The sequence below is a fragment of the Haliotis asinina genome, chromosome 12 (genome assembly GCF_037392515.1).
Source record: "Haliotis asinina isolate JCU_RB_2024 chromosome 12, JCU_Hal_asi_v2, whole genome shotgun sequence".
NCBI lineage: Eukaryota > Metazoa > Mollusca > Gastropoda > Lepetellida > Haliotidae > Haliotis > Haliotis asinina.
Genome location: NC_090291.1, coordinates 45,336,753 through 45,361,270, shown reverse-complemented (window position 1 = coordinate 45,361,270; position 24,518 = coordinate 45,336,753). Strand labels below are relative to the sequence as shown.

At 40.1% G+C, this 24,518-nt stretch overlaps 1 pseudogene; it reads left to right on the top strand.

Annotated features, from left to right (window-relative positions):
* The window catches only part of LOC137258870 (centrosomal protein of 192 kDa-like), a 44,692-nt pseudogene extending 40,458 nt beyond the window's left edge, over positions 1-4,234 (top strand).
* The last annotated feature ends 20,284 nt before the right edge of the window (positions 4,235-24,518 follow it).

The window sequence follows — 24,518 nt, the reverse complement described above, 5'->3', positions numbered from 1 at the left end:
GTTTGTGAAATACAAGAGTAGTTGCCTTCATTAGCCCAGAGATGACTGACCAGCTAACAAATGTTGCAGGTACCAGTGGTGTTCTTCCCTCAGTCTAGCGGCACATTCACGCAGTACTGGGATGTGAAGTGCAAAATCAAGTCATCAGTCGCTGCAAGCTCTCTCACTTTCAAGGTGCATCTCACAGGAGAGGTAGGTTGTCCACAAAGTCCTCATGACGCCAGTGACCCAGGTTTGATTCCTTACATGGTTACAGTGTCTGAAGCCCATTTCTGTTGTTAATTTGTTGAATATTTCTTAAATTTGTGTAAACTCATTCAACTCATTAAATTTGTGTAAACTCATTCCAGGAAGAATATGTGTAGGGAAAGCTCACCTTTTGCTAGTCTGTATGTTTTCTTATGCCACAGCTGTTCTGTTAATTTGCCACCAACTGAAGTGATGATACACAAACAGTCAGTGGTTTGAACGACCTCTAGTTACCTGCCTCCACTAGAGTCATTATATTGCAGGGTGTGGAGGTGGACAAAGATGTGCGTCCAGAGAAGCCAACCAATACTACCCGACACAGCAGTTCCTCAGACAAGAGCAGGAGGTCCAGTAGAGACAGGTACATTAAGGGAACAATGTATCTGTGTTGTCATTGTTAACTGTCCATTCATTACTGTGAGTTACAGTGCCAGGATGCTGTTCCTACATTGGCTGTATTTAACACTACCCCAAGAAGGGCCCCAGTGGCTGTCTCTTTGGACTAGTCTTCATGGTGACTCTGACTTTGACTGAAAATTCACATGATCCTCCACGGCTCTTTCTATAGTTGCTATAGAGCTGAAATAATGGTGATGATGTGTAACACTAAACTCACTGTAGCAAAATTGGGAATGTCTACTACATGAATATTAACTGATTCAAGTCTGTGTCATATGTTTTGACAGGGCTACTGTCTTGGTTGTGGCCTTTGAACAATAAGAATCAGGTTTTAGTAGTATCACATCACTACTATGGTGAGTGCATGGCATGACAATAGACCATTGTTTTGACTACAACTGGTATCATAGTATTATAAGTGGCATGCGCATTTTGCAACCTGGAACAATTTTACATCATTGATGTTGTAACATTAGGGGATGGCACATCCTGGAAGAAAGTTGCAGAAGGGGGTTTACAGAAATATATTTTCAAGGGATTAAGACATTTTAATGTGCCTCCAGTGCGAAGCGGAACAGTGATCGACCGATCCAGTTGATACAGTCTGTTGTGCATGCGGAATGTGATGCCGAGCAGAGAGTCACGGTCAAAGTGCAGTTCCAGAACACCTCAGAGAAGGCCCATCAGGTACATTATTGGGCTTGTTCCAGTGTGGTATCACCAGACTTGAGTGAAAAATATTGTGTGTATCTGTTCTTTAAAGTGCATAGAAGTTCATGATCAGCTTGTAAATGTCTTTGACTTTTTATTATCATTTTTAATCAAGCTTATCAAATTGAAGTAATTAGGTGAAATATTCAGTGTGATTGAGTCCACCAGCCATCATTTGCTGATTGTGATCTCCTCCATTTCCAGATCGAGGTTATTCCTTCACAGCCTCCGTTCTATGTCAAACACAAGACGTTCACTATTGGGTGAGTATAAACAAGAGCTGGTCTGTTGTACCCAATGCTAGTGGGACCACACCATTTATTCTAGATCTTTTTGTTAGATATTCCCAGCTAGAGTAGTTCCTCAGCAACATTTGTTGGTTGTATGAGGTGACTGAATGGGTCATGGTCACTTGGCCAAGTCCTACCTTGAATCGTTACTCATGTTTTCACCACTGGATTTTCTGGTTCTTTTTGATAATGATCCAGACAATTCATGTAATAACAAAATATTCCATTTGGGTCAACTTACTGCAACAAAACTGCTCAAACTGCTCTGAATTTTTTAACACTAATTAAGATTGTTAGCAAGAGATTTTGTGCCACGTAGCACTGTGGTGACACAAACACATGACCTTGGAACATATGAGTAATATGCAAGGAATCTGCAACACAGTATTCTTGTCATGAAAGGCATCCCTAATAGGTTTGGCTGGTCAGGCACGCTGATGTAGATCAATACTTACATTATAAGTTGTTCCCTGGTCATGAGCGGGACATGAGTTGATGTACCCTCAATGTTTGTTCATGTTCCTTAAGCCCGAAGGTCGAGGATTACATCAACCCATGCCCCGCTCGTGACCAGTGAATGACTTATTTATCTTACCGAACAACTCAATGTTAATTTTGAACTGTTTGAAGTATGGGTATCGGATCATACACTTCAGCCAACCTGTAGGAATCAAATGCTGCATCTTCCTTTTTTTCCCACTGATATTGTCTTAGTAAAGTTGCCATGGTGTAATTCCCCTTATTAATATTCACAGGGATTACATTTGAATGTTTAGTAAAGAGTTATTTATTGGAATGCAAGGCAAACGTTTTTTAACCATCACTAGATATTACAGACGGCACAAAAAGTCAAATTTAGATTTATCTCTCTTCCATTGATTTGCATTTGCAAGACATCGGTCATTTTCTGTGCATCATGCATGATTCATTGCTATTCGAGATAAAGAAGTACTACCACGAAGTACCGAATGAATTGAAATGTTCTTTGCTTGTAAGTGGGGTACAAAGAACATAATAGAAGAGCGCTTAGCCAGTCACAAGGCGACATTTATGTGTGAGGTGAGATTATAGTTATTGACTGTATTGTCTTGTCCCGACTCTGTTGTTTACAGACTGACTTCTTAGTAGTGAACTAATGTTTAATTTAGTGCTAAACATCAAACAAAGCCCACACCACGAACACTCCTGGAACAGACTGTTGCCTGAAACAGAAATCCCTTCCTCAAAACAACACCACTTAAAACCATATTTCAGATATATCAGCCTAATGTTAGTTGGTGGCAATCTGAGGCACCTTTACACACTGTATTGTTGGACATAGTCAGATGTTCTTACTGCTAACCTCAGATCAGGGGCGGTGGGGTGACCTAATGGCTAAAGTGTTCGCCCATCACGCCGAAGACTCAGGTTTGATTTACCTCATGAGTACAATGTGTGAAGCCCATATCTGGTATCCTCCATTGTGATGTTGCTGGAATATTGCTATAAGCAGCATAACCTAAACTCACACACTCACTGTATTCAGTTCGGGATGATTCGAAATAGATCATAGGAATGTCACTCATGGCTTGTATAAGGAAGTGACGAACGATTTGTGTATTTGTGGTGTTAATGTTATACTTGGCATTTGGGTGAATACTGAATTATTTCCTACAAATGCAGTATTTTTGTTAGTCCCAGAGTCCATCTATAACTGTCCTGGTCATGAACTTAAAAAGACATTTAAGATGCATATTAATATATAATGATCTGTTCGTCGGTCTGTTATTAGCTTAAAAGTTGTATCTGTTTGTGGTTTGATGAAAGATTATTCTCAGACGTGCAATTAGTCAACTTAATTGTGAATATGAACTATGCTCATCAATAAAATATCGCATGTTCTGCCTTCTCATTGTCTCTCATTACCATGGTAACAATAGCAATTGTAGGTGTTTTTATGGCAGTGAATTATTTATAACTTATTGATATTTATACATTTGTGTTGATACTGCATCACCATTAAACATTTATTAATGTTACAATATATGCTGACATCCCTTGTTAGGTACAGTTGCCAAGTATGGCGTTAAACCTTAGTGACACTCACTCACTCACAAAGAACTATGACATTAATGAGACAAAATCCAGTCATGTGAGTTTATATTAGGACATTTTAAATTGCAGCACACCTAATTGTAACCAGACTGTCTGGCTTACTAATCAGTTAATCTAATCAGTCGAGCCAGACTAATTTTACTCTGTCATCATAATTAAGTCTTGTTGACACAGATGTGTCTGTCTACCAGGAACGCCAGACTATCCTGACAATATTTCATTTTAAAATACGAATAAACACACTTCACTGATTATTTCGTGTGAAATGCTGTTCCAGTGCTAGAAAGATGCTGAAGTATCCTGTTGAGTTTAAACCAACTCTACGTGGCTCCTTTGACGGTGTGCTTGTATTCCGCATCGATCTGGGCTACAGCGTCAGTGCTCAGCTCAAGGGACACAGCAACTGAGACACCGATGAAGAACGGCCAAACCTGAGTAATGCTCGATTTTGAGCATTTATTATGTCTATTACAGAATCTGACTCTACCCACTGCCGGTATGAAATGCTCAGCGAATCTGAACATTGGGTGTACAAGAGTGCTCAAAATATTGTGATTTGTGACGAATCATGGAGGTGTGAGAACTAAGTTCTGAAAATGAGAGTTTGTGAAGTGTTTGTGCAAGAATCTCAATGGTGCCGTATTTCATGTTTGCACAAGAACAGTTTGTAAACAGCTTTAAGTTGGTACTGTGAAGAACTGTTCATGTTTTGAACAAAGTTATGAATCTTTACATATTTTGTACATTTATACATGGTGCATAACATGATAACCAAAGATACTGCCAACAAATTATTATTGTCAAATTATTGTGTACTTCCATTGAAACATGCCTTCGCTGCAAGATGAATGTACAGAAAATATCATTAATGGACAATTCTGTATAAATTATAAAGGTATTGTATATGAGAGATATATTGTTTGATGTTTGTGGGGTGCCGTCTTTTATTTTAATAATGAGCCATTTAGAAAACTGTATTGTGTGTCACTGCTGACCTACTTACCCATGGTTCTTCGGAAGGAGTGTATGTGTATGATATGAGCGATTCTACAAGTCTTTACAGTGAAGACTTTTTGACTTAAGGATTTCAGTTTCATCAAAACAAACAAGCTGAAATGACTTCTTTGAGAGCCATTTAAAAGTTCGAGAACTAAAGAAGGACAAGATGTACGTATGAAGAACTTCATTACAATTAGGAGCAACATTTCAGTGTAGGGTCAAACACTGTTATCAGTCAAGTCATTGCTCCAAATTGTTATGACGAAAGTATTCATCCATATGTTTTCCCCTTCAGTAAGTTGAAATAAATATAAACCCTGTCTGCATTGAAACTAGAGTTCAGAGTTGTGCAGTGAAGACAGATCATTGATAAATACGATACATTTCACTGTCTTGAGAACTGCAGTGGCTACTACAGGAAACTAGCGAAAAAATGTAAAGTGGACTCAAGTCATTATTCATTCAGTCTGTTCATTTATTCATTGTTTTACCACTCAATTACTCCTGTACTTGTACTTGATTTGGTGATGACTATTTGTTTCTCATTGTGCTATTTATGACGTGCAGTGTCAGGTGGGTGTTCATGCACTGCTGGGTGTGAATGTAGATGTACTTAGAGGAAGGCATTCAGATTCAGTACAATTGCTAAATCTTAGTTATCTATACAGTATACTGCTGGAAACAAAATCTTCAGTTTTCCTCCAAAATTAAGATTAAACATTATACATGCATGAAATTTTGTTTGGATTGTCATGAATCATGTTGCAATGTTGTCATGTTTTGTGTGATTTATGAGTATCGATTCTTGTCTGAGTGGTTAATATTGCCAGATATTGAGTTTTGTTTCACTGCCAAACATGCACTGGCATATATAACTGATACATGCTGTACATTTAGTACATATTTCAGTCTACTTGTTTTCCATGCCATGTATAGCTATATATCAGCTTCAGAAGCCGTTCTCATGTCTTTAAATCTTGTTTTTCATACTGCAAATTCTCAAATATGCTACGTTACCAATGAAGCTACTTGATATCCTGTTACTATCATAAGCATTGCTGACATTGCTACCTGATACTGTATGTGCCTTACATCATAGGCAGTGATAGGAAGTCTGAAGATATCACACTGTGTTGTGCATGCTTACTTCAAACACTGTCTCAATGCCCTGACATTTAAGTGTGTGTTAGTTCTGCTCTTGTTGAACAGAGGTATATTGTAAGCTGCGATACTGATCACATTCCATATATGTATGTCGAAATGTTGGTGTGGACTAACATGACATGCTGAAGAATCTCAATCATGTGTGCATTGTTAACAAATGTATAGTCTTGTTTGCTGATAAATAAGTTCACATCCTTGTGAAGAAAGCAGGTCTTGTCTTGAAGAATAACAAGGGCTTTGTATGTGATTGAATGAGTATATGCACATTATGTTTTGGGGTGGTCGCAGATATGCATCATCAAAATAATTGCATTTTTGCATGTTGATTTCTAAATCAATAAGTGCATGCCATAAATGTATTTACAGTAAGGAACAAATGCATTGGAATTGAATTTCATTCACAGACAAAGTTTCCTTTTGGAAAGCTTTAAGAAAAAAATTGTCTGTTATATTTGAATATAGCTCTATGGTTACATGTAAAATGAACATCGAATTGATATTGTCAATGTTATATCTTGTGTTTTTTGCTTTGCGTGTTTTTAATACTGTCCAAGAGTAACTGTGAATTGTGTAGTGTAATATTGTGTCTGTGCTTAATGTATGGTAATGTCATTGAAGAGTCTATATCATCTGCTCCATCACCCTTAATTATGACTGCCGTTGTTTAACTAAAAGGCTGTAGGATCTGAATACTGGGGGTGGTGAATCTGCACAAAATTACCTCAGATCAATAGGAATATGTATCAGCACTTAACATGAGTCCGTCAATGCCAGACTGCTAATGTTGGCCTTGCTGTTGTATCCCCACACTGGTGGAGAGGGAGTGGTCAGATAGCTGTTGTCACAGACTGTGCATGTCTGGAATCAGGGAAGGGTCTTCTCAGTCGATATGGTGCTACTATCTTCTCACGTTAAACAATGCATTATTTATGCAATTATTGTTGACTGGGTGGTCAGCACAGGTTAATGTTGAATCATTTTTTCACAGAAGCAGTTTCTGACTAAATCCCCGCTGAATTGAGATCGTTGTAATTGACAATGTTTTCTTCCATGACCTTGTTTTTATATCCTTCGTCTGGCCCATGGTAAAATTCAAGGTTTTCTAAAATTGGAAAAATGGCCAAATCAGCTCTGAGAAGCTGTCATTGACCAAATGTAACAAGCAAGAAATTATTTACTGAACTAAGCTTTGGAATGAAATAGTAGCTGAACAGCATTCAACATGTAGAACCAATTATGAAATATTAGAAGAATCCATTTTTCATATAAAAAGGTAGTCTGTATTGCTGACATTGTCTGTATTGCTGACATTGTATTGCTGACATTGTTTGTATTGCTGACATTGTATTGCTGACATTGTTTGTCTGTATTGCTGACATTGTTTGTTTGTATTGCTGACATTGTTTGTTGTCTTCTAATCAGAGAGATTGTAGTCTTGCTGGGACGAAAATGCTGATCTGTTGCCAGAAAATTACTTGACAGAATGACCTCAGACACCATTATGCATTTCTGAACATTGATATTAGATCTTGAATTCCTTGTTTATCCTGTACATATGTCCATATAGGTTTAGAATTCCCACATGGCCAGAGTATGTGAAGCCTTTGGTGTCTTCCGCCAGAGATTGAGATAATGGTGTAAAAGCCATACTATTGGTTTGATGTTGTATCTTAGCATAACACATACCAGAAAGCATTTACGGACAGGGAGCTCTTGTATTAGTTTGTATATCACAGCAGTGTAAAGAAATGTAATATCAGTTAAAAGTTGTACTCCGGACCCTTTTCTGGGTCTCATTAATATTAAACACTCCAATGCTCGTGTTTCGGGGGTTGTAATTTCAGTGTATTGGAAAAAGGCTCATTTTACAGATGTCTTGGACAACAGAAGTTCCATAGATTAACAAATAAATTGTTTGATAGTTGTTATTCATAGAGCATAATTGTTTCCGAAATATAGTTACATTGTGGTGTTGAAAGTAAAATATGGGTGCTGTTTCCCCAATATTTGTGAACAGTGGAGAAGATATGAATAGTTAAACTATCTCTTACCGCTTAGATGGTCATGCCATACATTAACATTAACTTACAACTTTCTGAGTGCAAAGAGAGCTTTAAAAATCTAGGCCCTGGATTAACAATGATTTATGATGAATTTGTAACAGGATGTATAAAACATAACAGATTCTAGTTCTGTTGATCGTTACAGAAAAGTGGTGAGCAGACACTACAATTTGAAATCATGGACAAATAGTCTCAATCAAAACCATGATGAATTTTTGAGTCATGATCCAGAAACTTCCAAGTAAGGTTTGTGAATAAATGCCTGATTACTTTGTGGTTGGATACAAATGATTGATCTCTCTGTATTGAACTAATTTTTTACTGCTTAAATTGTATCTAGCTTTGTGAATGGAACATGTTATCACACTGTTTATACAGTACTGACTGAAATATGGATATGTTTGTATATTATCTGCATGTGATATTGTGATATATACACTTGGTAGTATAACACTCATTGTACAGGCAGTTTATTCCGGGCTGACACCATCTTGTCCAGGTGTCCAGGAAGCACTGTTTGCCAAATGTTCCAGTTCTAACTTCTTCTATTTATGGGTAGACAGGGGGTGGTCGAGTAGCCTGTTGGTTGAAACGGTTTCTCGTCATGTTGAAAATTTGAGGTTGATTTCTCAGATGGCTACAAAGTGTGAAGCCCATTTCTGGTGTTCCCTGGAAGTGGTATTGCTGGAATATTGCTGAAATTGGCTATAACAATATGTGTTGTATTACCAGGTGGCTATGAATGCAAGATATATGAATCTATTTATTGAGCCAGTGTACACCATCCTGACTAACCCAGGGGAGTTTCATAATCAGACTTTAAATTGTTCATGTTTTGGGGGCAGTGGGGTAGCCTAGTTTTTAGAGTGTTTGCTTGTTACACTGAAGCCCTAGGTTTGATTCCCAACATGGGTGCAATATGTGAGGCCCATTGCTGGTGTTTCCTGCCATTATATTGCTGGCATATTACTAAAAGCGGTCTCAAACCCTACTCACTCAGTCTTTCAACATTATGCTGTACAGAAGCTTGGAATTCCCATCAAAGAAAAGCAATCAAGAGAAGTATCAAATCTAGTAATATAAAATATTTTTCAAAGGTTGACGCCTGCTGAGATGTGCTCAACCTGGATTAGTTAGGAAGGTGTAGTATGTGATCTCTGCATTGTGAATGAAAGTGGTTGGCGGACTGTGATAGCATTATGTGGAGGTAGCTGCTTTAAGAGTAGAAGGGGAGATCACAGGAATTATGACATAAATACAATAATCAATGGGTTCATTTTGACCATTCATGTGGCTTCAAAATGTATCTTAACAAAGGAAAATATGTTTGTCTTTAAACAATTTAAGATTGTTTATGACTGTAAAATGATGTAAGATTATGCCAGATGTATTTGTGAAATCTATCCGTACACTTGTCATTGTTTCTGTGATCTGATAACTTGTGATCATTTATACTACACAAAAAAAGTTAAAGAAAATGTGATTCTTTCATATTACTACATTGAATATGTATGTTATAGCATGACAGATTGAATTAAATAATATGAAGGATAGTTTTTAACTTCTGTTGTGCAGTATATATTCGTCAAGCATGTGATGCTCTTGTAAATGATATAAGCACTTATTCCTGGACAAATATCACCTCATCTTCAATCCTTGAGGGTGATATATTGTATACCAGAAATAGAACATGTGTTCATTACCTTGAATGATTGAGAATGGTCCCATGTGAGACTCATTACAATTATTTTTGTATTGCTGATTTTCCTATGAAAAATGGCTGAAATCATGTGAACTCAAACGTAAGCGTACATCAGTTGTAAATTGTGTGTGCTTCTATATGTATGGGTATAACAAATCAAATACTTTTGTGATGTGTTGAAGGTAAGCTTAGATGCAGTGAACATGATTATGCAATAAACGCTGTATCACCATTTTCCTGTTCAGTCATATTTCACAAGCACCTTGCACAGTCTACACTGTCTTCCTGGGTCAAGATCAGACTACTGGAATACATTATGTCAGTGAGATGGGGAAGTCTGTGGGTAGTTAAAGTAGGAGGCAGCTTGTAATTGGATTCTTGCTCAATGATTGAATACGGGGCATGTTTATATACTAATCATGCAAGGTTCATTATTTTGGGGAGATATTTGTCTGTAGCTTTGTCACACAAGTTCATCATTGATCAAAATGTCCTTGATGGAAGCAGTCTGATTTCTGGCTGTGCCTTTCCATATTACAGCATTTCTTGTTATCCTTTGTCATGACCCATGTCTGTGTCACCTTCCCAACTGTAGTCAATGGTGAAAGCATCTGTCTGTTTGGGTCTCTATTGGTTGTTTGATCCACAGGTGCAATACCAAAACAGGAGGTAATGGTTGCCCTCCAGATGACTTTGGGCAAATCAGGAGTTGTATACTGTGTATTAGCTGGATGTCCACTGACATCACAGCAAGGGCGGTGGGGTAGCCTAGTGGTTAAAATGTTTGCTCATCACCACTGAGACACAGGTTTGAATCCCCACATGGATACAATGTGTGAAGTCCATGTCTTGTGTCCCAAACTGATATTGCTGAAAGTTGAGTAAAGCTATACTCCATGGTATGACACAAATCTAATAATAACGCATTTTTCAATAATATATCACCATTTTAAAAAACCCAACAAACAAATAATTGTTCATTACTTTTATTTGTTAAAAAACTCTTCCAAGGCTAGCAAAGATTTGTTAATTTAGGATTGGGTTGAGGTAATAGCGTTTGTTCATTCCCAAAACATGTGAAAGCATTCTTGTGCAATCGAGCATGCTAGATTTCAAATAGGTTCATATGACACTTTGAGGTCTAACGATTCATCGATACGCATCGATCAATGGGCGACGATTCAGCGATGTTTAACTTTGAATATTGCCGAATCGCAACAATTTCTTACTTTTGCTTCAGTATAAATATGCTTACTTATTTTCCGTTCAAAAGTAAACATTTTCTTGTAAATTCTTGCCTCAAATACTGAGTCAGACATAATGCTCGCATACTATCAACATTCACGCTGACGGAATTTGACGAAATATACTACCCCAAAAAGGAAACGCGTAAGTCATTTGCATTTTTAAAAAACTTATAATTACCTACTGTGTTCAAACAATCGTCAAACTAGGTAACAAGAGTGTTGATAACACGATTTTTCACAGCTGCACAAGTAAAAAATCGATTTTACTTGAAAATGTTGATTTTGATGAGATTTCTTACAAGGATAAGAAAGGCATCGCCACAGCGCAACAGAAATCACCTTCCATTTGAAATTGTGCATCAAAGAGAATTCACTGTCTTGCAAAAAATATCCAGATTACTTCCTTAAATTGGCATTCGTTTTGAAGGAGTTTCAATGACAAATCCCTACGTCACGTCTTGACTCTGCGACACGGAACATCGCCATTGAAAGAATGCATGCTGGAGATTACCAATCTTCTGTTGCCAGGTCTCTGAATGTTAATCCGAGCAAGATATCCTGGCTTGCAGCTCGTTGCAACCAACAGGCATCACAATTGACCGCCACCGTACAGGCAGACCTCGAGTTACCACTGCAGCCTAAGATCGGTACATTCGGGTAAAACAGTTGCGTGATCGCACTGCCACAGGTGAGAGCACAGCAGCCAGAGTGCCTAGACTTCAGAGGATATCCTGTGAAGGATGAAAGAGATTGGTCATAGAGCCAGGAAGAATCGGGGATGTGCTACGTCGTCACAATCGTCACGTCTCCGTTACATGGAAGTATCTACTTGGTTGTATAGACTTTACCTTCTTCTAAACTGGTGTATAATTTCATGCACTAAAGTCTATTTGTGGACGAGTTATACATATTCGAAAATACGATTTCCAACAGATCAGGGCGGTGGGGTAGCCAAGTGGTCAGACCCGGGTTCGATTCCCCACATGGGTACAATGTGTGAAGCCCATTTTCTGGTGTCCCCCGCCGTGATATTGCTGGAATATTGCTAAAAGCGGCGTAAAACTAAACTCACTCCAACAGATCGCTCGTCTATGCGTTTCTTCTTTTTGGATAGTATACTTTCAATTGGTTGTGTTTTGATGCTAATTTGTTTTTGTGGTTGGTAAATTTTAAGATTTTAGTATCGTCATACGTATCGCGTATCGCTTTCTTAATATCATTTTATTGCACAGCAGCTTCAGTGCACAATACTTTGGCAATATATCGTCGTGGCACAAATATAGTATCGTGATATATAGTATCGCTTGTATGCCAACACCAGCACTAATGACACTTGCTCAGAAACTGATAGATCAAGGATACCCCGAACACCCAGGTTCGACCCCCACATGGGTATAATGCGTGAATCCCATTTCTGGTGTACCCTGCCTTGATATTGCTGAAATATTGCTGAAAGCATACTCATTACTATGTTCAACGCCTCAGTAGAGTACAAGTGAACATTTCCAAATGTAACTAGCAAAATTGTGTCCAATGCAATTCCCTATTTTGACAAGTACCACGCGTCTCCGTCTCCGTGGTTGTTTTAACTAGCGTTTTCATCTATTGATAATGAATACAGGATAAAATCACTTTACCAAAACCTCTTTGATGGTCATTCATAAACACATTTTCATGATGTTGTCGAAATTGGACAGAAAACGGTTCTTTCAGCAGAGATTGCCCACGACTGTGCCGCATATGTTTGTGCACACGCCGACACAGGTATGTGCTTTCGAGTCTGAATGGGCTTGGCGTTAGAGGTAGGGAAGGCTATCGGTTGGTCAGACTGTAATTTGATTATGTGCTTGAGTGGGTCCCCAGTAGCCCATGTACGGCGTTCGAGGCAGCGAAAGGTATCGGTTGGTTAGACTATAACTTGATTGCGTCCTTGAATGGATCCTCACTGCCCCATGCATTGCGTTAGAAGCAGCGAAGGGTGTCGGTTGGTTAGACTATAACTTGATTGCGTCCTTGAATGGATCCTCACTGCCCCATGCATTGCGTTAGAAGCAGCGAAGGGTATCGGTTGGTTAGACTATAACTTGATTGCGTCCTTGAATGGATCCTCACTGCCCCATGCATTGCGTTAGAAGCAGCGAAGGGTATCGGTTGGTTAGACTATAACTTGATTGCGTCCTTGAATGGATCCTCACTGCCCCATGCATTGCGTTAGAAGCAGCGAAGGGTATCGGTTGGTTAGACTATAACTTGATTGCGTGCTTGAATGGATCCTCACTGCCCCATGCATTGCGTTAGAAGCAGCGAAGGGTATTGGTTGGTTAGACTATAACTTGATTGCGTCCTTGAATGGATCCTCACTACCCCATGCATTGCGTTAGAAGCAGCGAAGGGTATTGGTTGGTTAGACTATAACTTGATTGCGTCCTTGAATGGATCCTCACTGCCCCATGCATTGCGTTAGAAGCAGCGAAGGGTATTGGTTGGTTAGACTATAACTTGATTGCGTCCTTGAATGGATCCTCACTGCCCCATGCATTGCGTTAGAAGCAGCGAAGGGTATTGGTTGGTTAGACTATAACTTGATTGCGTCCTTGAATGGATCCTCACTGCCCCATGCATTGCGTTAGAAGCAGCGAAGGGTATCGGTTGGTTAGACTATAACTTGATTGCGTCCTTGAATGTATCCTCCGTACACCATGCATTGCGTTCGAGGCAGCTAAGGGTATCGGTTGGTCACACTGTAACCTGATTGCGTGTCATGGTGACCCGACAGCCTGGGGCAGACCGTCCCGAGGAAGCTGGAGCATATCTAATCTCGGCCGTAAACAACAAACATGTCAAACTCTCAGAGCAAGCGAGAACATGAGACCTTCTTTTTGGAAGGCACAAAGGCGCTGCTTTAAGAAGCGCCCGAAAATATGCGACCTTTGTAAAAACTCTTCAAATGTGGTGAAGATTACGACGTATGATTTTTATTAAAAAGTCTGTTTTATGAAAATATTTACAAAAAGTACACCCCCTATCATACGTTCGTCCTTGCCAGTCATGATGTTCTAAGGCAAGACTGACGTCTGTTCTGACCTTCCAAACTGATAAGTTATTTACTTGTTGCGTAACAATAGCGTTAATACAGTCCAAACGCCGGCACATGCAGTATTACCTTACACTTCTCTAAACATTTTATATCACCGTTGTTTCTTCCTGGCGTGAGGAACGCATACATTGTACTGTTTATTATCACTACCCTCGCTCTGGAAAGTCTCCAGTACACCGAACTGCTACCTTCTCATGCCCCTGGCCACCTCAACCTTACAACATCATTGCAATGCGGAAGAAGCGTCCACTAAGAGAACATCCTTGGCTCGCCCCTCTCCTACACGTGGGATTAATTCGGTGTACAAACACCGTGGGTTTAGATAGATGCTGCTATTCAGCGAAGGTTGGAGTATCATGTGAAACACCTCAATGGGTCAGAAGGTGTGTCTGAAGGCTCAGTTTCAGGAGCTTCTCAGCTGGCTTCTTGACTTTGATACGCCCAGTACAGTGCAGAATAGGCGCGGGTCTGACATGCGGTCTTGCGCGTGCTGCACGTGTTTGTAAGAATACCTGGTTGCATTTGTTGGTAAGTGAGGTCATGTCAGCCCACTTCAGTTGGAGGACACGTGGGAGTGGCACATGCACTTTCGAGTTGGGCCTGCTTGGGCATTTTTTTGTGCTCTCACACCGCTTATCATGTGGTAGGGGCGGTGGGGTAGCCTTGTAGTTTAAACGTTCGATCGTCACGCCGAAGAGCGGAAGAAGCCCATTTCTGGTGTTCCTCGCCGTGATATCGCTGGAATATTGCTAAAAGCGGCGTGAAACTAAATTCACTCATCCTGTGGTGTAGGTGATTTTGTACTAAATAATATTTGCTCTGAGATGACGTCGTACCTTTACCTTCTTATTAATAATACAGACTTACGGTAGTCATAGAACTAAGGGGGTTTTTTTATTGTCCAACGGCACCTCGGAGTTTAAGTCAAGAATTAAAATGAAATCTCAAGTGACGTGTATATTTTCTTGTCTGGAAACCAGATTTAGATTCTCTTCATTTTGACGGAGTATCAGCCATCATAACCAGACGGTTAAATAACTAGTATCAAAAACATTAGTATTCGTCAAACTGATATTCATGAATACATCCACCAAATCACAGATCTATGTATTTCTTCAGATACGGCTCGACAGACGAGGGAACGTTAGAACTATTAGTGAAGGAAAACATTTTTTCCGACTTCCTCGCTTTTCACATGAAATGCATTTTCACAAAGGTCGCACACAAGTGTGCAATCAGCTGTCAGACAAGCGCATGTTTATGCTCCTTGTTTTGTAAAGAACGGCTCATTCATATTAAGCAAACTGAAAACGATCAAGTTCTACGACACGGGTGACAAAAGGAGGAATATGACACCCTTTGTATTCCACGGCTATAAAGAGTCACATTAAAACACAACTGGAACGAACCAATTCCGGCCCTGTTTTATTGTCCCCTTAATTCTCTGAGAGGGTCAGTCGAATTTGAACTAAATTTCGATCCGCAATAATGCATTTGCTGTTATTAAGATTTATTGGGGAAAATTCAAATAGTTCATATCTCGGTGTGTTACAGTCATTGACGGCAACGGGATTCTGAGCAGCCTGCACGATTAGGACGAAAGGCCATAAAAACGGTTAACAAATATTCCTCAGAGGAATAACTCGTTTCATGCTAAATGTCCAAGGGAGATAAGCCTATCTCTCAAACACATGCCTGTCTGGGGCGCTGCTCGCAAACACCCCCACCATACATCACTAAAGGGTGACTACAGAAAGGAGAAATTTAATTGGCCGTATTTATCAAACTCCTCAACTATCCTTTCAGCGGCATAACGCAGTGTTTCTTTGATTCCGTGATGCACAGGGGTGCAACAGGTCATGTTGACCCACGTTTAGGAGGAATCTAGGAAGACAGACGAGTTTCAACCATCCACGTGCAGGATTGTGTTCATATCGATTACGTTGTACCAATTTACCCCGCGACAATGAACCAATGCTGATAAAACTAATTGACACTAGGGGAAATCAAGTCGCCGCCATCTTGGCCCCAGACGATCTTTCCGTTTCTGGAAGTCGCTAATTCTCTCGCAAGCGTTGCTTCGTTTCACACCAGATGATCAAAGGCCTTGTGAGCATCTCGATCGTCTGCTATCAAATTTGACGGCGTCTTTTCACGCTGGAAGAAACGCTTGGCTTAAACATCAAACGGGGGTCATTGGGGATTTCAAGGTCATTTGTTGAGCTGAGGTCACACTAACGTTGAATGTGGCAGACGCTTGTATCAGGAGGCAACTAAGGTTTTTTGTCTGTCTTTTTGATATCATTATTGCTCTGAGTTATGGTGTAATGATATTCCATGTTTCTGGACGATAAACAGATGGCAGTTCCAGGCGCGACGCTGAAGCCAGCACGCTGAAACGGATATAAAAAGAACAACAAAAACGTCACTAAATGAAGACATTATTTAACAAAAGCCAAAAAAACCTTTGTGAGATTGTGAATCAATTTATCTAAAGATCGCACGAACATGACAAGATGACCGTGCCCGACCGAGCGGGCTGAGTTTCAGAATCATTTTAGCAATTTTACAAGCTTATCACGCAACGGACACCCTTAATGGAGGGCGCGCAATTAAAGCTAAGTAATCGAATCCGCAGGCTGCGCAGCGATAAAATTGAGATTGTAACTAGACACAGGCGATACTCTGTGAAGTGAAAGTACATGTGGCTAGGGCGTCTGTTCTACGGGACAAAGGTGTGCATGCCACTTAGATATTTTCTGTCAACGCATGTTTTATTAACAATATTTTCTGGCAATAGGGCTGAAACATGACTTTAAAATCACAAACATGTTTGAGTCAGTTATTTTAGTTTTACGCCTCTTAGCAATGTTCCAGCAATATCACGGCGGGGGACACCAGAAATGGACTTCTCACATTGTCAAACATGTTTGAAAAGTATGGGTTAAATATATTTGAAGGGAAATAAAACCCACATTAAAACGCCTTAATTCATGGGAAATTTTAGCAGGTTTTGGTCTTGTTTGTACTAAAATCAATGACACGTCAAAGAAAGACAGTAATTTCCTAATGTCTGTATCATTTGGACAGTTTTCAAGGACATTACTATGTGTATCAAACTCACCCAGAAGCAAGTTTAAGAGATCTACGTCAACAGTTAATATTTCAAGAAACCACATCATAAAAACGCCGAAAATGATTAAGGCCCTCCTCTAACAACGCAATGAATATTGTTGATCTGACAAGTATATATTGGCATAAACTGATCTGGAGTCCCCCTTCTGACGCTAGTTCACCTGTCGTTGGACACTAGAGTAGACCTCACCTGTCTGTTGCCTGGCAGCATATGACTTTCGTCCGAAACTGAGTCAAATACTTTCGTAAAGGTCAGATAAACTGACGACCAAAAGAAAGCATACACCTAATAACCATACAATTAAAACGTTATGTAAGTCTTGCTGGACTGGGAACCGACTTGTGACGCTGGCAGACTGATGTCCACTATGGTTAGTTGGTTGGTTAACGCTATGAAAGTGTTGCTGGACTGAGAACCGACTTATGACGCTGGCAGACTGATGTCCACTATGGTTGGTTGGTTAAGGTCGAACTCAGCAATATTCCAGCTGTATGGCGGCGGTCTGAAAGTAATCAAGTCTGGACCAGACAATCAAGTGATCAACAACATGAGCATGGATCTACGAAACTGTGACACGATGGCGTATGTCAGCCACCCGATCCCGCTAGTCGCCTCTTACGACAAGTATGTGTTGCTGAAGACCAACTTTAACCCGTATCTCCATTGTCAACTACGACACCTGTATAAAATATGTCGATAAGATATTGTTTTTTTGTTTCAATCAATAAAACTCGTATGTCTTGATTTGCCATGAGTATTACAACATGCTTGAACGTGACGTCACTACAATTGATTTTGTATTCGTCAGATGTGTTTCTCAAAAACTTTGAGCTGATGAAGAATTTTCAACAAATCCCTCATGAAATTACAAAATTATCATCAGCTAATGCCATGAGGTTCTTCAACCTCTTTCTAACAAAGCAACGCCCGACAGCAGACTTCAATAAGGCTTATTGATGTAACGCCTCTACCTTTTAAAGATCCTGTGTTGGGAGGTTTCTATTTATGGGAATAATTGTGTGATCTAAAAACGGCCATATGAGCTAAATGATAAACTCAGCACCAAAAACAGCCTCCTATCTACCATGTGCTTGCTTGTCTAGTTAGTGGGTGATATTTGGAGGATAATGAACGAGCGGCGAGAAACTACGGATATATCTGCCCTGAGAGAATTCCAAGTCACGGTCCAGGCTTTGGAGCCACTGACAGCTGATCAGTAATTCTTCGTTTTGAGTTTGTTGGTCTATTTATCATTTGTCCCACTGGAAGGATCGGTTTTCTAATCACCCGTTGTTTCATTGACATTACCTTTACTGTGAGCTTTTAATGGTGCAATCTAACCCTAATGATTATACATGATTATACATGTGTTTCAGAGTGTTCTACTTAAAATTCATGTGTTCCTGTATTCTCTTCCAAAATTGTGGAATCAGATTCCATTTGCTGTGTGAAATCTCATTAAGTGTTGGGTCGTGTCGCATAGCAAGATGAAAGTGTGACGTCATTTGTCGTGTGACCTCATAAAGCATGTTATCAGACGACCACTGTCCTACCCAGAGTTCCTTGTTAAGTCATCACTGCACCGGAGTGCGATCAGGCGACAACAGGGACAAATGGACCGCAACCTCTCTACAAAAGAACTTTAGCTTAGGTTTTCTTTGGCCAAATATGAACGTTTTGAAAGTTTACGATGGTCATAGTGGCGGGATAACTTTGTGTCATTGGGACCAGGGCCCACTGTCACAAAGCGATCTTAGCGCTACAACTGTCTTAAGCCAATGCTGGTGAATGGGAGTACCAATCATTGTAGCACTAAGATCGCTTTGTGCAAATGGGCCCTGAACAGACGTAGCTAAAATCGTATATTCTGTTGTTTTTGTCTCGCACCCCTTTAGAAGCCTACGCATATTTCCACCAATGCGGCCCCAACAACCACTATATATGAGTGTGTTTGGAATGATATTTTTGTTTGAGTGTTGTTTTAAGCCGAATTCAGCAATATTCCAGTCCGTAAATAATCGAGTCTGGACCAGACACTCCAGTGATTGAAATACTGAGCATCGATATACTCAATTGTCTGTTGAAAAAATGATGTGTTCTTACGACGAAGCTACACCGATTTGTGACTTCAAGACCAATCTATGACTTCATTCTTTTTTTTCGTGAGAGACCCTGTTTTCTGTGCTTGAAGATATACCCAACAAATAAAAGCTGTCAGTTATAGTTTCCGAGTGAATACATCCGAGTCACTTTGGTTAAATCTTATAGTCAGAGGTTCGAGTCAGTTGTTTTATATAGTTTGTTATCCAACTCGGATGGGTTCGAGCTATACGGCGATGAACGGTAAAGGTGTTTGGACCAGACAATCATGTGACAGATGAGAGCGAAGGTAAACGGCCTTGTGATTTAAGTTCAAGCATCGAACAAATACCGCAAAGGATATCGAGAGGCTTCTCTGAAAACAAACTGAACAGTTATTCTGGGTAATCCTAATAGTTGTGACGTCATTTGTCTTGTTGTCAAAGACAGATCAACCAATACTTATTTCTGAGTGATAGGGAAATATAAGAATGTTTAACATCGCGCTCACCAATATTCAAGCTATATGATCGTAATATTAGAATAACCAATCTTGGAACTTCACTGAATTTAAGTCATTAGGGACAGACATACATAGCTCACAGGTACACATTTCATGTTGTTTAACCCTCGACGACGGTCGATACGTAATCGAAAGAATGTCAAACACGTGGCTGATATCATGAGCTTCGATCCACGCAACTGGATTATGATGATATGAATCAACTATGAGAGCGACCACGATCACTGGGTCTCGTTAATCACCTGTTACAAGATACGTAAACCCACCCACTCACTCACCCACTCTGGTTGGTGTCTTTGTTCACTTCTGTGTTGCCAAATGCACCCCAAAGAAGATCAACCCGTGAAGATTCGGGTTAGAATTGATCTACAGTAACCCATGCTTGTCTGATGACTAAAGGAATCGGGTGGTCAGGCTCGCTCGCTGTATAGACACAGGTCATCGTATCCCAAAGCTTAAATCGATCTTCATGCTGTTATTATGTACAGACTGCAGCCATATAGTTAGAACAGTGCTGAGTCCGGTGTAAAACTAAACCCACTCACTCACTCAGTCAAGAGTGAGGGTGTTGGGGGGTGTAAGAGGGGTTCTGACTAACGCTGTTCATTGTAAGATACCAGTACTCGGGTAGAGAAAACAACAACACTCAGGCTTACATAACTGTAGGCACATCGAGGCATGACAAGCCTAAGTGGCATTTAGAAGGACGATGATGTTCATTCATGTGAACAACTACAACGCAATGGCAACACCCAGCTGGTATTTGAGAGACGTTGTTGTTGCCGCCGACATGCCCTCAGCCCATGTGCAGTGTCATTACCTCGGCGGTGTACCAGACAAGGGTCTCAGGATGCTATTCTCGGCTATGATTAGTATCTTACGAAAGATTCCTTGGGCTTGATGACAGAGGATACGACAACAACAGCCGCTGAAACAGTCTGAAAGAACTGGCATTATTAGGAAATTATTTGTCTGCCACAGATGTCAGTGTCTACTTGAAAAAGACGCGCCTCAGCAAAAAATATCCAAGTCCATAGAGAGGCCATTTAATCACGTCTTACTTTCAGTACAAATTTATGCAGGTTATATTCTTATTGGTACTATATTAACACCAGAAAGAAAATTAAAGGAGGCAATGAGTGACGTACATATGTGATACTAATTTGTTTTGCCGATGCGTGTCATCGTTTCCCGTTTGCGTAGATCGATGCTCAGCATGTTGATCAGTGGATAGTCAGGTCCAGACTAGATTATTTTCTGACAATCGTCATAAAGCAGGAGTATTGCTGAGCACGGCGTTGAACAACAAACAAAGACAAAAGTCATCAAGACTGCCCGTTTGAACGAAGGCCATCTGTATGAGGTTAAATGGATGACTCGGTTTACGCCGGTGTTAGCAACATCAGAGCAAGTAGATCCCGGCGGCGGACACCAGAAATGCACACATTGTACCCATGTGGGGAATCGAACGCGGTATTTCGACTTGAAACTATGACCACCAGTTCAACCTCATGTCCCGAGCATACTTCAGTTTGCTGACACATGGCGAGTAGATGATCACAGTGGGGATAACAATATACACGCACCGTCAAACCTCGTTATTCCAAACGATATATTATAGTTAACAAATGTCCGGAATATATTTTCTGGTGAGTGATGATATTTCTAGGTTTGTGATTTCTTGTGTGATATTGCTTGGATAGTGCCCATTGAAAAACGGCGTAAAACCTCTCACTCACTCACTCATTCACTCAATGATTCGTGAGGTAAACTCTAGGCTGCTAGGCGGGTGAGTGAGACAAGTGAGACAGACAGTCCAACCCTAACAAAGAGACAGTCGAACCCTGACAATGAGACAGTCCAACCCTGACAAGTGAGACAGTCGAACGCAGACAAGTGAGACAGTCGAACGCAGACAAAAGCAGGCAGCTGAATTGTACAAGCTGGTTTTCTAATTTTCTGATTTTCTGCTATCCGATGCACCTGATCACAGTAACCGTCGACAGGAATGCGACAGTTGTGTAGTTCATCAAGCAAAAAACAACGGTAGGTATTTTGGTGACGAGGAAATGCGAGGCGTGGATGAAAGTCTAATAAATTTTTAAGGTAAAAAGATATTTGACTTTCGTCAGCCATCCGTCAACACAGAACAAAACGCACGTGTTGATACAACCACAGAATTCCATACATATAAAACCAGTATAAGCACAAACGTAAACCATGGAAGCGTGCTCAGGCCAAGGTCTAAATCATTTTAGCATGAACGTATAAATTACAATGAAAGTATCAAGTACGGGGGTGAAAGTACCATCAACGTGGATGAAATACGCGAGGTGGCCCTAATGCGTTTCCGTACTGGACAGAATATGGGAATTCACTTTAAAGCACTTTCTTCCTTACGTCAATGGCGACTCCTGTCGACCCGACAGTAAATAACACATGCAACAAAGCACGTTCCCAGTCATGTATGTCAGTTCGACATCAGACAAGAATGTAGTTTCTATTTAATATCTGCCCAGTCAGTGTTTAAATATAAGGGACCGTCCATTATTTATGGTTGCGGGGGTGATGGTGATTTTAGAGGGGTGGGGATGGGTGTTGTTAACCTGGGAGTGCTTGGAGGTCATCAACTTTGTACACAAAAGCTAGGGGCGTTGGGGTAAGGGGTCAGCTACCTTATGCATACAAATATTGTCAGTAATTATACTTAAAAATATGTGAAGGGGGGTGTCATTGACTTGCACCCGACCGTGTGTATCTGTGTGTGCGTGCGTGCGTGTGTGTGTTTACTTACTTTGTACATAACTTGAAAGGGTGAGTGTGTGTTATCATCACCCCCTTTCCATAAATCATGTACGCCCCACAAGACAGAATAATATTTCATGGGGGCATAACAGGATCACAGAAGAACATAGTGGAGCAAATCTAACAAGTTTGGATCGGTTTTGGATGTGAAGATTTAGACTGCAATATCCATGGGTACAGGGTTTACGAAAACAGTCCATTCTGTCCCACTTCATCCCATCTAGACTAATGCTTAGTCTCTGAATATGTATACTTTTTATAGTAACAAACGAACACTTGTAAACTGAGAAGGAGCCAGAGATTCGTAACCTGAGAAAATGTAGATTTGCTTCATTTTAGGCCTTTAGCATTGCAAAGAAGGCTTGGCAGGGAAAATGATGTGGTTCAGGCATTGTATGACGGAATACACCCCATCTTCAACTCTGGCCGTCGAAATTAATAAACTCTAGGGTTCCTTCATAGTAATATTAAACCTTTGGGAGCAACCATTTCCTTTTCAGGTGGGACGAAACCATTTCCTTTTGTGGTCAGCGAATTCAGGATGAACAGGCCTGAATTGATCTTTTCCAACATAACCAGGTGCTTTTAATTTATATAAAAATCCCGAACTATGTTCTTGAGTCTATTTTGCATTTTTAAAAAATAAAGTCAGCAAGAAAAGGGGTCATTATTTTATTATGTATTGCATTCTTAAAAGCAAGACATGCTGGAGCTCTAAATTAGGAGCTCGATTAAGTTTCTGGACTCATTGATAGCCAAATTCTATAAGCTATTCAGATAGTTTAAAATACCATTTTGGTACTGTAAGACTATTATCAGCCTTTAACATAATTCAGTGCCTCCTAAATTGACCATTAATTTAGGACGCAGACTATATTTTCATTTTTGGAGTTGGATTAAGTCCACAGACTACTAGTATACCCCTTACACTGAGGTACTGAGAAACCCAGAGGTCATTTGTGTCCCGAGAAAGATACTGCGAAATATTCATTCTAAAGCAAAAGGGTCACCTATAGACACACTCATGTATGTTTTTCAGGTGATCAGACATACGGTAAATCTAATGTATTTTCACTGAATCCCGCACAACGTTGTCCAGGCTCACACATGGCCATATTGTATATACATCTGTCATCTGCACCTTCCCGCCAAAAGCCAGGTGTGCTCGCGCTCGGCCCAGCTGGCTTCATGGTAAGCGAAACACCCGTCCAATCTGACATTGAAAATGCAAATATTTAGTCTGGTGAGACACGAGTTGATATGTGCTTTAGGTATGGCGGAATAAACTGTAAATAGTTATACCTGCTGATGTGCTCTGCGTGCACCTGAGCCGTTACGACCAGGCAGATGGCCCTTATCTTCAGTATCGCTTACCCCGTAGTTTCAACCCACTGTATCCTTTCATTGTAGTGGATGTTAAAGTTAGATGGGCCTCTGAAATATAGGAAGGGTTTCGAGAAATTACGTGTTATTAAGTCTTGTCTCAGTCGCCCATTAAAAATCAATTTTGTAACGAAGCTCGAAAACAGTTCTGTTATCAGTGATTATCTCATCTGAGCATTTAAGACCAATTTTAAATTATGGAGTATTAACAGAAAGACTGATATCAGTTCATGCACCTTTGCTTCTCAGTTTAGACGAGTCATTTAACATTTCCAGTCGTGAAAATCAGAAATATGGTCTAAAATTGATATCAATGTTTTGGAATGAGATCAGATATTTTAGTAAACGTCAAGTGGGCGAAATTGGTACCTGTTTGTCTCCATTAGAAAATACACCGTTCACCGCACGGAATGAAGGTTTAAAATTAATGTTGGATTTATTCAGATCTGTTGTTTTTACAGTATGTGTTTACAAGTAATCATTTAGAGCTATGTATAATGTTTTTTTGTTTTAGGATAACGGGAGAATCCGATAAATATTCACCGACTACCTGTAAACAGACAGGCAGTTTGATGTA